The sequence below is a fragment of the Camelus ferus genome, chromosome 11 (genome assembly GCF_009834535.1).
Source record: "Camelus ferus isolate YT-003-E chromosome 11, BCGSAC_Cfer_1.0, whole genome shotgun sequence".
In the NCBI taxonomy this organism is placed as follows: domain Eukaryota; kingdom Metazoa; phylum Chordata; class Mammalia; order Artiodactyla; family Camelidae; genus Camelus; species Camelus ferus.
This window is the reverse complement of record NC_045706.1, coordinates 71328970-71343522: the sequence shown is the minus strand read 5'-3', so window position 1 is coordinate 71343522 and position 14553 is coordinate 71328970. Positions and strand designations below refer to the sequence as shown.

The 14553-nt window shown below is 39.4% G+C and overlaps 1 long non-coding RNA gene across 1 annotated transcript; it reads left to right on the top strand.

The window, feature by feature from the left end:
* The first annotated feature begins 491 nt into the window (after window positions 1-491).
* On the top strand, window positions 492-13661 carry LOC116667270. The gene is made up of 3 exons (XR_004324099.1): window positions 492-616; window positions 12544-12609; window positions 13541-13661. It is a non-coding gene; the product is annotated as an uncharacterized LOC116667270 (long non-coding RNA).
* Window positions 13662-14553: the final 892 nt, after the last annotated feature.

Genomic DNA, 14553 nt, shown 5'->3' with positions numbered 1-14553 from the left:
GTGCACAGCACAATGTCCCAGCCATGCATATACATACATACATTTGTTTTCATATTTTTCCATTAAAGATTATTGCAAGATGTTGAACAAAGTTCCCTGTGCTATACAAAAGAAACTTTTTTTAAAATCTATTTTTATATCTAATGGCTAACATTCGTAAATCATATTTATCTTAAATGGTTTTAGGGCATAGACCTCTCTGAAACCTGATAAACATTATTATTTCTCTCCTTAGAAAGAAAATGTACAGATGGCTATGTACAAAAATCTGCATAACATTTCAGGGAATTCACAGATTCCCTGAGGCCAACGGGTGGATCGCTGGGGCTCTCCAAGATGAAGGTTTTCACAAAAATGTTGTAAGAAAGTAACGGACTCATCCTGGGAGGCTGAGGAAGGTTCTGGAGGTGTCAAGCAGGGCCGGATTTTGGAGGATGGCCAGGATTTATGCTCTTGACCCAGCTGCTGGCAGATCCTGCTGATCCCGGGAACAGGAACCTGGAGCGAAGGCGGTCTGGGGCGTGGGAGCCACGGAGTCTGACTGGCCTCCGTCCCTGAATGGGCTCTTCCACTGATGGCCTCTGTCTGGGAGTGGGCTGGGCTCCCTGGCATGCAGGTAAGTGGGGCAGGGGGGCTTGGGGCTCTGGAGACCATGCGAGACCCCGATGAATAGAAATACATGGTTTTCATTGCTTAACCAGACCTCCTGCTGGAGAGAGACTTGCGTGGGACATGGAGGTAGAGGTGTCTCTCCGCGGGAGGGTCTGTGCTGTGTGAGCCCATCTGTTTTGATTTGGTTCTCAAGCCATGGATTCATTTAACAGATGCAGCCCTTCAGTGGGTTCAGCTTTCTGTTCCTCCATCAGGCACCCATTTAGAAGAAGCTGGGCTGACTCTCCGCTTGTTTGGCTTTGAGGAATGGAAAATGTGGTTCTTTTAACATCCCTCCCTTCAGCAGGTGGTTTGGGAGTGGGGGCAGGGATGGCCAGAGCCTCACTGAAGAGCTGCTGGTCTTTTCCCATCTTTGTTCCTCTTTCTCATTACTCCGCTGACAGCTGCCAGCCCCTGGGGAGGACTGGGAATGTTAGAACAATTGAGTTTCTCTGCTTCGCCCCATTGGCGTCCAATAAGCTGACAACTCCGTCTGGCTCCAATTCATCCCCTGTAGGATGAGCTGCTGGCAGTGGGGATGGCTGGGGCAAAGCTATTCAAGTGCAAGATTTAAATCAGCTGGCAGATACTTCCTTCTCTTTTCAGCAAGCAAATCCTGCGTGCGTGTGTGTGTGTGTGTGTGTGTGTGTGTGTCTGTGTGCCCAAGTACATACACTCCTGACAATTTCACTTCTGCTCTTCCTACTTTAAATAAGAAGGTTCAGGAATTTTCCGATAACTGGCATTAACAAATCATACCCGCATTCCCACTGCACCTTATAATTTTTAAAGCACTTTTGCAGCTGTGACTTCATAATGGCCCTGGGAAGCCAGCACACCAGGCATCATAATAACTCTGTTTTGCACATGAGCAAACTGAGATCCCTGGATATAATTTTGTCATTATCGCACTACTAAAAATGCCATTCTAGAAGTGTTCTTCTGCAATCTAAGTCATACGCTTTGAAGGAAGAGTTTCATCTTCTTGGCCTATCTGTGATTTAGATCTTTAATCTTCAAAATCAGAGTGTCTTACTGCAGACATTGCTGTTGGTTTTCACTTGATCTGGAGGGAAAAGAAGCTGAGGTCATATTTTAAGCCATATTATCCTCAGGTTAGTCGAATAAAGAATATTAGAAGCTAATTTTTTGAGCTTTTACTATATGCCAATAACAATTTAAGAGAATGATGTTAATTAACATACTTAGTTCTCATAGCGACACTGTTACATGTATTTTATAAGTGATGAAAAGAGGCATAAAAGGGTTAAGTAACTTGCCCAAGGGCACACAGTTAATAGGATTCCACATTTGACCCTAAGCAGTTTGAGTTCAGAGTCCGAGAGAGTAGTTGGACTCCGTATTTGGGTTCATTAGACAAATCAATAATTCAGAAGAGTGGGACTAAGAATAATTTATTCTACTCAGGCCCTGGGTCAAAGCGCTTGGCCTGTTTCTTTCTTTGAGAGTGAGGGTGGATTTTCATCTCCAGTGGTGACAGAAGGAAGTTTGGAGAAGGCTCTTTCCATTGAGATCAACGACAGAAGCTGGAAAAATATGTTGTATATATACATAATTTGAAGGCAATGGAGAGCTACCGGAGCAGTGAAAAGTTACTTGGTTGACATGAAAAGTTACCTGGTTAACATTCAGAAGAAGGGAACAAGTAAGCAAGATGTTCAGGACCACGGCTTCCTTGGAAACATCTGTGGTTCTACAGAGGAGGCTAAGAGTTGAGCCAGGTTAGGAGGACATGTTCACTCACATTTCAGCTCACCAGCACAGGTAGCCACAGTCAACCCCTTAGGTTTTGAGTTGGGTTGCACCCTATGTGTAAGAGTGAACTAGAAATAGATCAGTTCTCACAGGTTCTGAAGCCCAACTTTGAATCATCTCAACCTACATATTGGTGGTGGGGGTGGGTGGGGATAGCTTCGTGGGAGAGCACCTGCCTAGCAGGTACAGGGTTCTGAGTTCAACCTCCAGTACCTCCATTTAAAGATAATTAAATAAATAAACCTAATTACCCCTCCCCCAAAAAACCCATGTATGATTTAAGTTCACTAGGATTGACAGTGCCCCTACCTACCTGCCAGAAGCAAATATGAATCTTCCTTAGAAAAATGTAGCATCACCCAGAGCTTCAAATTATCTTTAAACAATTTCACATCAATGTCAGGGATATAAATTTTAAAATAGCAGGAATTCAAAGAGAGGGTCCAGCTTGATTTAAAAAAAAATGTACAGGGGAAATTATAGATAATGGCAGCCGACCCACAGGTGATCCAGATAATGAAATTATCTAACATGGATTTTAAACTTATTACGTTTAATTTGTTCAAGGAGAGACAAGACAATTTTGGGAATTTTGGCAGAGAGCTGAAAGCTATAAACATAACTGTGTAGAAAGTTCTTGAATTGAAAAACACAATGACTGAAATCAATACTCAAAGGATGGATTTAGAAACAGAGCTTTAGAGAGGATTATTGAACTTGAAGATATGTTGTTAAGGAATAAATCAATCAACAGAGTCAGACAAGAAATGATCCAGATGTTAGAATTATCAAACAGGACCCTGTAAGCTATGACTGATGCATTAAATAATCTAACGGAAAAAGTGGACAACGTGCATGAACAGATAGAGAATTTTAGCAGACAGGTGAAAATGATTTTTTTAAGTCTAATGGAAATGCTAGGTATGAAAAACCGCATAATATCAAAGGTGAATTCCTTTCCCAGGTTTAAAAGAGAACAGGACATTGAGGAGGAAAGAATCAGTAAAACTTGAAGACAGGTCAACAGAAACGATTAAAACAGGACAAAAATGAGGGAAATGAAAAAAAATCCCACAGTATCAAGAGCTGTGAGTAGAAATAAAAATAAAAACAAACAAACACAAAAAATGGAGTCCTAGTAGGAGAGGAGATGGAGAAGGAGGGAGAAAGGGAGATAATAGTTGAGATAACAACTGAGAATTTTCTAAAAATAATTTTAAAACAACAAAGCACAGAGACAAGAAATTCAAAGAATCCTAAATAGGATAACACACACACACAGAGACATTATAATCAAATTTCTGAAAACCAAAGATAAAGGGAAAATTTTTAAAAGCAGCCAAAGGAAAAGGTAACATTAAATACAATAGAAGAAAGATAAGATTATCACGCAGACTCTTTTGTCAGAGAGCAGGCAAACCGAAACATAATAGAGCAACATCCGTAAACTACTAAAAGAATAAAAAGTCAACTCGGAACTCTACATCCAGTGAAAATGTCTTTCAAATATAAAAGCCAAATAAAAAATTGTTTTAGATAACAAAAGCTTAGAGAATTCATTGCCAGGAGACCAGAACAACAAGAAATGTTAAAGAAATTCTTGAGTATGTGTATAACTGAATCACGTTGCCGTACACCTGAAACTAACATTGCAAACTGACTACACTTCAATAAAAAAAGAGAAAGTTCTTGAGGCAGCAGATGATACTAGATGGAAATAAAGAATGCTAGTATTACGCACACACAAAATGTTGAGCTCTAGATATAGTAAAAATAAAGGTAAATATAAAACAATTTTTTAAATTTTGCACGGTTTTATAAGAAAAGTCACTGTCTAAAAGTTTATAGCATGTGTAGAAGTTAAATGTGTAACAAAAATAGCTCAAAGGATAAGAAGGAGAAAATGGAAATAAAATGTTGCAAGATTCTTACACTATACCTAAAGTGGTCTAATATTATTTGGAAGTAGACCCTGATAAATTAATGCTATATATGGTAATCTCCAGGGTAAGAATGAAATAAGTTATAAAGGAGGTATAACTAATAAGCCAATATTGGATATAAAGTAAAATCATACAATAAAATTTTAATACAAAAAGAAAGGAAAACAGGAAAAAAAGGGGAACAAAAGACAAATGGGACAATATGAATAATATAGTTGATTTAAATCCGACCATATCAATAATTACATTAAATGTAGGTAAACTGAATACCACAAATTAAAAGGCAAAGATTGTCTGACTGAATAAAAAAACTAAGACCCAATGATATGCTGTCTATGAGAAATGAATTTAAATATAAATAAATATGTAAATTAAAGGTAAAGGATGGAAAAAGAGATTCTATGCAAAGACTAATCAAAAAAGTGGAAGTGGCTGTATTAATACTAGAAAAATTAGAAAAAATGGACTGTTTTCATTAAAAAAAAAGACTGTTATCATGGATAAAGACATTACATAATAAAATGGGACAGCTGATCAAAAAGACATAATTCTAACTCTGTATGCACATAATAACAATACATAAAGGAAAATCTGATAGAAGTAAAAGTCATACTTGGATACTTTAATACTTCTCTGTGCTTAATTAAAAGAACAAGTAAATAGAACATTAGTAAGAATTTAGCAGAGCTGAACAAGACTATTAGCCAACTTGAGCAAAGTGACGTTTACAGAATGTTCAACCTGACAACAGCAGAGCATGCATTCTTTTCAAGTGTGTATTCTTTTCAAATGTATGCATAAAACATTCACCAAGATGGATTATATTCTGTGCCATGAAACACATCTCAAAAATTTTAAAGAATTGAAATCTTATAAGCATGTTCTTTAACAACAGAATTAAACAGAATCAGTAACAGAAATATATCTGGAAATCTCTGAATAGTTTGAAATTAAATAACATACTTCTAAATAACATATGAGCCAAAGGAAAACTCAGAGGGGGATAAGAAAAATGTAAATCAAATGACAATGAATGAGATGACATAACTACAGATCTAACAGACAAGAAAGGGTTAATGAGGGGGAAATGTGGAGTTACTGTTCAGTGAATAAGTTCCCTAGTCCAAACTCGCTCTGCTCGCCACGTGACAGGCCAATAAATCAGGAGAGGAGGTGTTGGGGCAAGGAAGAGAGACTTTATTTGGAAAGCCATCAGACTGAGAAGATAGCAGACTAATGTTCTGGAGAACCATCTTCCCCAAGTCAGAATTCAGGCTCCTCTTATACTAAAACGGGGAGGGGGTGTGGTTGGTTGTTACAAACTTCTTGGTGTAGGAATTCTTTTTTCTTGGAATCCTTTGTTCTTGCAGCTGTCCACGTGGGTCAGGTCATGGTGCCCCTGCAAAATCTCTAACAAAACAAACGTTATTTTTCTATTCTGCAACTTGTTATCTTTATATAAGTGCAAAAGTGTTAATATCCTTAAAGGTGAAAGCCTTGTGATTAAACTATCCTGTCTATTTCAGGCTAAAGGAGCATTCTTTTACAAAAGGTGCAGAGCCAGCAAGGCTAAGCCTAGAAAACAGGGCACAGGGCTAAAGCCAAAGGAACAGATCTAATGTGGAGTCAGATTTGTTCTTTTCTATTACAGATATAAAGTTTCAGTCATGCAGATGAATAAATTCTAGAGATTTACCGTACAAAATTGTGCCTATGGTTACATTAGTGTATTGCATTTTAAAAATCTGTCAAGAGGGTAGATCTCATGTTAAATGCATGATGTACAATCATATGAAAATAAATTCAGCAACTTAGATGAAGTGGACAAATTCCTTTGGAAACACCAAATTACCAGAGCTCAGTCAAGAAAATGTAAATACATAACCTGAATAGACCTATATCTATTAAAGGGAAAAATTCATGTTTAAAACCTTTCCATTAGGAAAATTCCACATCCGTGCTCCACTGGTGAATCCTACCAATTAAGAAAGAAAGAATACTGATTCTCCATAAACACTTTCCAGAAAATAAAAGAACAGGGATCCCTTCCCAACTCGTTCTATGAGGCCAGAATTACCCTGACACCAAAGAAAGACCAAAATGTTATGAGAAAAGAAAGCCACAGACTGATGTCCATGATGAAAAGAAAGGCAAAATATTTAATAAAATATTACCAAATTGATTCTACAATATATTTTAAAAGACCAAGTTGGGTTTATCCTAGAAATGCTTCGTTGGTTCAACATTTAATAACTGATTATTGCAATTCACCCAATCTACAGACTTAAAAAGAAAGAACATACATGATCATTTCAATAGATGCAGAAAAAAACATTTGAGAAAATTCAGCTTCCACTTGTGATTAAAATTCTCAGAAAACTAGGAACAGGGAGGAACTTCTTCAACTTGACAAAGGGAATCTGTAAGAAACCTACAGCTAACCTCATACATATTTAACGGTGAACGACCGAATGCTTTACTCCTAAGATTGAAAAAGGAAAGGATGTTTGCTGTCACTAATTCTATACAACCTTGTACTGGAGACCTTTGCCAGCACAGTAAACCAAGGCTGTGAAGCAAAAGGCATACAGAGTCAAAAGGGAGAAATAAACCTGTCTTTCATCATAGGCAGCTCTCTCTTTTATGTAGGAAATCTCAAAGAATCTACAAAAAAGCTGGAATTAATAAGTGGATTTAGCAAGGTTATAAGATAAAAGTCAATACAAAAATCAACTTTGTTTCTGTATACTATCAGCAAACCACTGGAAATGGAAATTTAAAACACCATGTATGGTAGCATCAAAATATTTAATATTTAGGGATAAATCCAACAAGATGGGTAAAACTTGGATACTGAAAATTATAAACCATTGCTGATAGAAGTTAAAGAAGATCTAAATAAACGTATAGGTATATCGTGTTTGTGAAGAGGAAAACTCAATTTAACCAGGATGTCAGTTCTCTCCAAACTGATCTACATATTCAATGTGAGCCAATCAGAATCTCAGCATGACTTTCATTTCTGTAGAAATTAAGGTGATTGTAAAATATATTTGAAATACAGTAGTTTTGAAAAAAAAAAAAAGTTAGAGGATCTCCAACATCTGATTTCAAGTTTTACTATGAAGCCACAGTAATCAAAAGAATGTGGTTTTGGCATTAGAATAAACAGGTAGGAACAGAGTGTCTAGAAATAAACCCACACACATATGGGCTATTGGATTTTTACAAAGGTGCCAAGATAATCCAACGGAGAAATGACAGTCTTTTCTGCATACTTTTAAAAGAACTTGAACACTTACAACATACACAAAAATTAACTCAAAATCATAGACCTAAATGGAAGCATTCAACTAAAGAATTTATAGAAGAAAGTATAGGAAAACCTTTGTCACTTGGGTTAAGTAAAGTATTTTTAGGTAAGACACTGAGAGCAATGAACCAGGGAAGAAAAAAAAAGATAAATTGGACTTCATCAAAATTTTAAATTTCTGCTCTTTAAAATGAAAAAATAAGCCGGAGACTTGAGAAAATACTTCTAGAACACATATCTGATAAATGACTTGTATCCAAAAATATATGTGACTCCAATTAAATTATAAGACAGCAATCCTATCAAAACTGAACAGAAGATTTGAACAGATATGTCACTAAAGAAGTTCTATGTATAGCAAATAAGCACATGAAAAGATGCTCTGTAATTTTTTTCATTAGAAAAGTGTGTATTAAAACCCCCAAAATAAAGTGCTTTTTTTTTTTTTTTTTTTTCAAATTTACACTATCAAGTATTGGTAGGACTCTGCTGGTGATAATGGAAAATGGTACAGCCACTTTGGAAATGTTTGGTCATTTCTTACAAAGATAAAGATACACTTCCCTGTGACCCAGCAACCCCACTCCCAAGGACTTAGCCTTCCTAGCTATTTACTCCCAGGTACGTCCACTTAAAGACCTGTACATGAGTGGCTTCTGTCACCTCTTCCTAATAGCCAAATGGGGAACAACTCAAAATGACCGTATACCACTGACTGGGTAAAGCAATTGGGATACTTGCCTTTGCTTGACTAGCAACACATGATAACTCTCCCAGACACTGTGCTCAGTGGAAGAAGCCAGACTCAAAAGACTTGAGTCTCTTATGCAGACCCTATGACTCCATTGGTGTGTCATCCTGGAAAAAGCAAAATGGCAGGGACAGGGAGCTGAGCGCTGGTTGCCTGGGACTGGGACAGAAGGGAGGGAACTGACCACCAAGGAACACGAGGGGACTTTCTGGCAGGACAGGAGTGTTCGGTGGACTCACTCTGGTGGTGGTTTCACAACTGTATACCTTTGTGAAAACTTCCAGAACTATACACTTAAAAAGAATGAATTCTATTCTTTGTAAATTATACCTTCAAAATATTATTTGAAAAATACATTAAAAGATCCTTTCCACAAAGAAAATTGCAGTTCTGGATGACTTCACTTTGCCAAATTATACCAAATATCTAAGCAAAAATAATGCCTATCTACAGAGAATAAAAACTCTTGCAAAAGAAAAGAAAAAGAAAAAGAGGGAACTTCTTTTAACTTGATTTATAAAGCCAGTGTAACTTTGATTCCAAAATCCACAAAAACAGTACCCCTATATATAAAACTTGTAGATCAATCTCACTCATGAATTGTCCAACAATTCTAAATGAAATATTAGCAAACCAAATCCAGCAATACATATAAAAAAGATAGTACATCATTAGCAAGTTGGGTTTATTTCAAGAATACAAGACAAACTTTACATTTGAAAATCTATCAGTGTAATTCACTACCTGGGCTAAAAAAGAAAAATCATACAATTATCTCAATATATGCAGCAAAAGCACTTGATAGCATTCTGTATCCACTTAGAATTTTTAAAAAACTCTTAGCAAAACCAACAAAAAAAGGCAAAGTTCTTCATCTAATATTATTTTAAAACCTACAGCAAACATTATACTTAAGAGTTAAATATGAAAAGCTTCCCCTCCGAGGTCAGGATAAGGATGTCTGTTACCACCACCACCATTTACCATTTTATTGGTGGTTCAAACCAATGCAATAAAGCAATGAAAATAAACATAAGATATAAAAATTGGAAGGTAAAATTACAACTGTCTTTTTCTCAAATAGTATAATTGTCTATGCAGAAAAGAGTTTCAGTTTACAAACAGATTATTGCAACAAATTGCCAGATGCAAAGTCAATAGAGAGAATACAAAAATAATTGCATTCTTAAATAGCAGCAATAAACATAAAATAAACTTTAAAATAGATATTATATATAACAGTGCATTACATCACAAAGAACCAAATCTATATGATTTAATAAAAGATATTCAAGGCAAGGAAGCAACATTGAGAGAAACTAAAGAAGATCTAAATAAATGGAGGGAAGTACAATAATCATAAATTAAAATATATCAGGAGATAGAAAGAGAAAAAGGAATGGGGAAAATGTGGAGAGATATTATCCTCAAATTTGATTGATAGATTCAGTCAAATGCCATTAAAAATCCCCACAGATATGTATGGGCGTGTTTCTGTGTAGAAGCTGACAAGCTCCTTCTACAATCTGTGGGGAAATGCAGACGTCACTGCATTCTCGAAAGCACAGTGGGAAGGAATTACTTTATATCCACACTTAGCGTAAAGCTAGAACGAGTGGTATTAGGTAAGAATGGACAGATAAACCAGTGGAACAGAATATGGTCCAAAAACAGATCCATGACTCTGTGTGTGCAGAAGGAGCGCTACAAAACAAGAAGGGCAAACAAACTTTCAGTCACTGATGCCGCAACGGTCTGGTGTTCAAATGGGGGTAAGATGAACGTTGACCAACCCTACTACCTCACATTGTATACAGAAATAATTCCCTGTGGATTATAGATTTAAGTGTGAAAAGTAAAACAAGAAAGCCTCATGGACATACGCAGGGGAGTTTCTCTGTGACCCTGAAGTAGGTAAGTATTTTTTAAAATTTATTTTTATTTGTTTATAGAGGTACAGGAATTGAACCCAGGACCTTGTGCATGCTAAGCATGCGCTCTACCACTGAGCTATACCCTCCCCTCCCACCCCCAAGGATTTTAAAAGACACAGAAACCAGTGACCGTAAGGAAAGGGATGATAAATAATACCACGTTAAAATTAAGCAGATGCTGATCATTGATTTAAGTGTGAGTATTACTACCTGGCAATCTTTATAGAAGTAGTGAAAAGATAAAAGAGTTTTGCCCTTTTTTTTTTTTCTTTCAGTGTCTGTAATTCTGAGCCCACAAGGAAACAAGGAAGAAACATTCCCCAGACTGTAAGGAGAAATGCAGGAATGACAGGAGGCAAGGATCGTAAAACACACTGTCATCTGGGTCACTCAGCTTTCCATGGTCTTCCGGGTCCAAGATGAGCAGCTTGCCTTTCCATAAACCTTCTCCACACGCATCAGACTTGCTCAAGGTTTCTGCCCCATGTCAACGGGCCATGGGTCTCCCAAAATAGCAAACGTTTTAAATAGCAACCTGGACGAGTTTGAGACACAGAGGGTGAAAGTCAGCAGTTCCGACCAAAGAAACCAGGGCAAGTGCTGGGTGTCACACTTCAGCGACATTCCACAGAGGTCAAGTGCCGAGTCACTGGCGATGTGTAGTGCAAATGGCACGTCGAACTGAGCCGGGATTTGGATCAATGAAGTCATTATCTAAGTAACGTTTTTGAACGTAAGAGGGGATGTACAGACTTCAGGAGTGAGGTTCTGGAATCTTCCCTAACTTCAGAGAGGGTGACTAGAATGTTGATGCTGCCTTGACAAATAAAATTCCCAGATAATTTTATTTCTCCCCGACATACACTCACTTTTTTTCTTTTTCTTCTCCCCTCTCACTATCTCTTTCTTTTCTCTCTCTTACATTCCATTTCTCATTTTCTCTCTCTCTTTCTTTCTGTCTCTTGAGTCCTAATTCTTTCTATATTTCTAGTTCTTTCTCTTTAGGACAATCATTTTCTACCTCTTTTTACAGTCTTTCACTTTGTGGGATATCTTCTTTTTTTTTTTTTTTAATTTGGACAAGTAAAAAAGTTTTTTTTTAAATTATGTACTCAATCTTTTTGGTGTATTTCAAAAGATGCATTACTTTTCTTCATTTAGGAGTGAAAGAAGTTAGAAATTAACTTCAAAAAGAAATCAGCAAACGGCAAACAAATTTCCTTCAAAGTCACAATCACATATACAGCGCATCCTAGAAAAGCAGGTGGGCAAGCAGGTCCCACCCACTGTCATGAGTTTCATCGAATCCCTGAGCTACTCAAGGGTGGCGAGAAAGGCAACTTTCAAAAAGGAGTGTATTATTACATAAGGCATTTACTACACACCTTCCTAAGAGCACCAGGTGGGGAACATGTTTTCTAGACTAGCTCTAGAAAGTGGAATGTCTTTCATTCATTTCCTCTCTCTTACCAGCACTTCCTTTGCGCCCCTCTGCTTCTCTCTCTTGCCCCCCTCCTGTTAGGTAGTTAGGTAAGCAGGGGCACCGGGCAGATAAGGTGGAGGACAGGGAGGATGGTCCCAAAGATGGCGGTATGCCCGCCTTCAGCATAAAAGGGCTTCACTTCCTCTAAATGAGTGCCAACAAGAAACTGGTTAGACTCTGGCAGCCACAGCTTCACAGTAGTGACAAGGACCTAACCCAGCATGACCCAGTGCTCACTGTAATATAATTAACATTGCATTTTAGCCCCCTGTCTCATGGGTTTTTCTGTGTGCATCATGGGTAAGGACATGTGCAAAAAGGGACCAGCGTGACTAAGAACTCCAGGGGCGACAGCCATCCATCAACCAAGAGCCCACCTCTAAGCGAGGATGTAAGAGAAGGGGGCAAACAAAGACCATTGCTCTCTGCCCTGGGATCAGCCTCCTCCCGTTCCTGGAGGTGTGCTTTCCCTTTGCTAATAAAAACCTGTAAAATCTTTTGCTACGAAACACCTCTGAATTCTCCCGTCTGAATTCTTATCTTTCGGGTAAGACAAGAACTGGGTCTTCTCCCTTCCCCTTTTGGGAAGTGGGAACACGCCCACTGCCTATGCTGTTAGATCCAGGGTAGTGTTAGGGAAAAGGACATCAGAGCTGCCCTCCACCTTGATCTCATTTTCCTCACTTCTGCAGACACATGAGCCTACAGAACCTCCCACAGTTTCCACTGGATCCTTCCTGAAAGACACATGGCAACAGGTATAAGGGGACGGGTACGGAGGCGGGTGGGTAGGATGACATCTTATTAAAGTCCGGAACTGGCATCATCCAGCCACAGGAGAGATTTTTATTGTCTGGCTCTAAACCACCCCCTGGAATTTTGTGGCAGGTGGATTTTGCGCATCAGAGTGATGAGCTCACACAGGTTTATTGACTTCTGAACCATGCATCCCCATGACACATTCTTCAAGCAGAATGTGTGCAATAAGGCAAGAGGGAAAGAAGACGGGAAGGGAGAAATCAAGCTTCTGATGTGGCTTTAAAACCTTGGGCCAGGGCAAGATTGCTGCTGTGCAGAGAGATCCATTTTTCCACCTCACATCTCATTCCGGATCATAACCTAAGTCGATTCACTATGTATTTTTTTCACACATTCCTGCACTTTTATCTTGCTGGTAGAAAAATAAATAAATAGCACAGAATCCAACTGCAGTGCGGTTCATTAAAACGATTTTAAAAATCACTTAAGCAGTTAGCCAACAAGAGAGCTTTTGAGTTAAAGGCATGCCTGAGCAATTTATAAGTTGGCAAGGTCTTGATTGCATTAATTAATCAGGAGGTAACTGTTGTGGCAGCCAGCCCTGGCTTAGATGATTGCTGCTGTCGTTTGAAACCAGTGACTGTTCGCTCTGAGATTCAGACGTGGTGGATTGTCTTGGTTAGGGACCCACCCTGCCCATTAGCCTAAGGGGCTCCTGGAAGTGGGCACAGAATCCACCCAGGGTAGAGCAGAGTGGTCCATGAACACAGCAAGGTATCATCAGAACAGGACAGGGCTCAGGGTCCACAGAGCAGAAATGGCGGGATAGGGAAGAGGCCACGGAAGGAAGGGAGGAAGGAAAGGCTACAGCCGAGGCGGCTGCCATTTGTATGAATACCTGGGATTCTCCATACGCCCTCCCGATCACAGGTCTCAAAGGTGCCAAAGAGGAACTACTGATTTCCCCTTTCACGGGTGAGGAAGCTAATCTTCCAAGCAGCCAAGAAGCACGAACCTCACACGAGCTGCTCCATGTGTCTTTTCTCCTGTGATCACCACAGCCTCCTTTGACGGCCTTTACAGATGGGAACGTGGGATAACTTGGGAGTTTTTGAAGAACTTGCCTAGGATCAAAGAGCCAGACAATGGCAGAGCGTGGCTGAGCACATCTGCACACAACCACCACCACCACCGCCATACAGTCCTCCTTGCTTTCCTGGGAAACAGAGCACCTACCTCACCTCCCTCATAGTCTACCAAGTGCCAGCCCTGATTTATAGCCACAAAATTAGTGCTCAAGACCAGGCTTCTGTCAGTGGCTTCCCAGAGGCTTAGCTGTGCTGAGGAATTTTGATGCTGATAAAGTTAAGTTTAAATTCCCCGTTGAGAACTTTCTCTCCCTTTGGCTTTGGGAGAATCCCTTACCTTCCCTGGGCTTCAGCTTCCTCCAGGAACCTCGGTCCTCGCAGACTGCGTTGGGAGGTGAGGGGTGTGACAGGGAAAGTGACTAGCTGGTAACAGGCTCTTAACCAAGGGCGCATTTTATTATTATAACTAGTGTTATGGGCTGGATTGTGTCCCCGCCCCCAAATTCTTATGTCAAAGCCCTAACCCCCAGTACCTCAGACTGCGACTGTATTTGGAAATAAGGCCTTTGCAAAAGCAATTAAGCTAACGTGAGGTCTTTAGGGTGAGCCCTAACCCAGTGGGACTGGTGTCCTTATAAGAATCAGAGATTAGGACCCAGACAAGCACAGAGGAAAGAACATGTGAAGACACAGGGAGAAGTCAGCCACGGACAAGCCAGGGAGAGCGGCCTCAGAAGGAACCACCCCCGCCGACACCTTGATCTTGGACGTCCAGCCTCCAGAACCATGGAGCCGCCTTGCAGGTTGAAGCCACCTTGCCTGTAGTGCCTTGTCATGGCAGCTCCAGCAAACTCA